The sequence below is a fragment of the Orycteropus afer genome, unplaced genomic scaffold, assembly GCF_000298275.1.
Source record: "Orycteropus afer afer isolate SDZICR_OR568_19922 unplaced genomic scaffold, OryAfe1.0 scaffold00145, whole genome shotgun sequence".
NCBI classification, from domain to species: domain Eukaryota; kingdom Metazoa; phylum Chordata; class Mammalia; order Tubulidentata; family Orycteropodidae; genus Orycteropus; species Orycteropus afer.
This window is the reverse complement of record NW_006921732.1, coordinates 1,945,674-1,948,611: the sequence shown is the minus strand read 5'-3', so window position 1 is coordinate 1,948,611 and position 2,938 is coordinate 1,945,674.

The window sequence follows — 2,938 nt, the reverse complement described above, 5'->3', positions numbered from 1 at the left end:
GGGCAATCCTACTTCCATAGTGATACTGCCTCGGAAACCCAAGGAGGGGTCGCTATGAGTCGGGGCCGACTCGACGGCAAACAACAACAACAACATAAATAAGCAAGTTTTTAAAGTTACAATTTGGGATGAGAATTATGAAGAAAACAAATAAGATGCTGAGATGGAGATAAAGGGCATGATGCTTTAGAACTTAAGCAGATAACTCTTTAATGCATTTACCCAAACAAATCATAGTTAAACAGAATGTGAACATCTCTAACATCAACCTTCATTGTCATTGCATGTTGAAATAGTTTATAATAACCAAGGTCCATGCAGAATACTGATGGTATACTCAAAAGGACTTAAATTAAGAGAGTTTAATAAAGGGACTATTTCTAAAGATGTACACAAGAGGAAGAAAAGAAATAGGGGAAGAAGAGGATCTCAAGAACCACAAACAGCAAGAAGTAATTATCACCCGTAAAGCTGAAGGACAAGGGAGCCAGGAGGAGCAAAGCACTGAGGATTGGTTTAAATACATACAGATACATATATATGTATATATATACATATATATACACATATGTATATGTTTAGGTTTCCAAGTCACATGCAGACAGCACAAATCTTATTTATATAAAATAGACCTAAACTGTGAATCCGCATAGGCAAAACCATGACTGTTTCCTAGACTATATCTCAGCACCTATCAGTTCTCACATATAGTGGCATTCAAAGTATGTTGAATGTATAGATTGCAACAATGTCCTTGAACAGAACTAATCATATATGCTTAAATGGAGACAACTGATCTCTTTTAAAGGGTTATAATTCTTCTGAAATTTTACATATAACATACTTACTACAGTTAAAAAGTCAGGGTAACTTTATAAGACTATGAATATTTCAAGTTTAGAACTGTGCCCTATTTGGCAATTATATATTTCAAATGAAGAAAACTACTCCCTTGGGCATCTAATGAAGAAACCAGAAAAGTTAGCAATAAACTAAACAGAGGCTTAAATGGATACTAGCACAAAGGTGTAAAACAGGTCTTCTTTTACACCTAATTTTAAATGTGTGAGCCGTGAATTAAAGAAAACACTGGCCAAAAGTATTTTTGCCATATAGAAGAATTTACCATTCATATACTACCATATTTTTTCATTCTTTGTGGGAGGAAAAAAAATCTACATTCAATATTAGCATGAATTTTTAAAAAACAAACTGGCTCTAAATAATTTTAAATATTTGTTAGAAAAAAGGATTTGTTTAGGTCATGTAAATTAATTAATTCACATTTGAAAACATACTACACATGAGAATATTATACAGAGTACTACAAACACTAAATGTTAGATATATTTTTCTTTTCCTTTTTCCCACTTAGTTTACTACATATCTATAGAATTATTTAATGTTTGTAACAGAGAACATGAGCAATTAAATAATCATGTTGTACCATTATAGACAAAATCTGTTCTTTTTGCCATTCAGTAACCATTCATCTAACCAAGTTAGGCAGAATTGACTCAACACCCCCAGGGATGAGTGTGACTCAGGCTTGGCCCTGACAAAGCCACAGTGATTACTTCAGACAATGGTATACCACACAGTCAGAGCCAATGAGGCTGAATGATGAAGGTAAGAAGTCATCAGATTCATAATCTATTTTGATGATTCAGTCACCAGGATTTGCTAACAGTTTAGATGGTGTAAGAAAAAGAGAAGAGTCAAGAAGGATTGCACATTTTTAGCCTGAGCATTTCAGTGATGGTGAGCCATTTACTGAGACAGGAAATACAGGGTAAGGAACAGGTTTTATGGGACAATTAGTTAAAAGTTCAGTTTGGGACATGTTAAATTTGGAATGCCTATTAGACATACAGTGAGAAATGTCAAACAGTCATATAACTGAACTTGAAAGAAATTTATAATTCCTCAAGGTAGATTTCTAGAGGTACAGTTGCTGGATCAAAGGTTATGTGCATTTTTACTGTGTTGTGCTACAGTCAGGTCTAGCTGGCTCATGAGAGCCAATTGTTAAATTTTCAGGAAGTTTATGAACCATTGTTAGACATAGCTATTATTAAAAATTAAATTATCTTTTGGCATCCACTGACAATCAAGGAGTAACTCTTCATTACTGCTGGGTTAGGATTGAAATTCTGGCTCCCCAAGGAGGGGTCGCTATGAGTCGGGGCCGACTTGACGGCACATAACAACAACAACAACAACATTAGGCCTCCAGGAGCCCTGGTAGGTGGGGGCCTAAGGCACTTGACTGCTAACCAGAAGGCTGGTGGTTCAAACCTACCAGCCACTCCTCGGAAGGAAGGTTGGGCAATCTACTTCCGTAGTGATACTGCCTCGGCTACCCAAGGAGGGGTCGCTATGAGTCGGGTCCAACTTGACGGCACATAACAACAACAACAATATTAGGCCTCCATGAGCTCTGGTGGTGTAGTGCCTAAGGCATTTGACTATTAACCCGAAGGCCAGTGGTTCAAACCCACCAGCAGCTCCTCAGAAGGAAGGTTGGGCAATCTACCTCTGTAGTGATACCGGCTTAGAACCCAAGGAGGGCTCACTATGAGTTGGATCCAACTTGACAGCAGTGAGTAGATTAGGCCTGCACTGCCATTCTGAGGAGAGAGGGTAGTGGCCTCCTTACTACTTGATGATGATGATGAATGTCTTGACCCTCTGCTAAGCCTCCTTTGGCACCTATCCTATTATCATTGTTTTAAATATAGCTTTCTGGTTAGCAGTCAAATCTATATAATAGTGTTCCCTAACCTCCCACCCAACCCCTGGTAACCAACAAAGAAAATTTCCTTCCATAGATAAACATTTCTTTGACTTTTACAATAACGGACTAATACAATATTTGTCCTTCTGTGATTGACTTATTTCACTCAGCATAATGTCCTCCAAGTTCATCCATGTTATG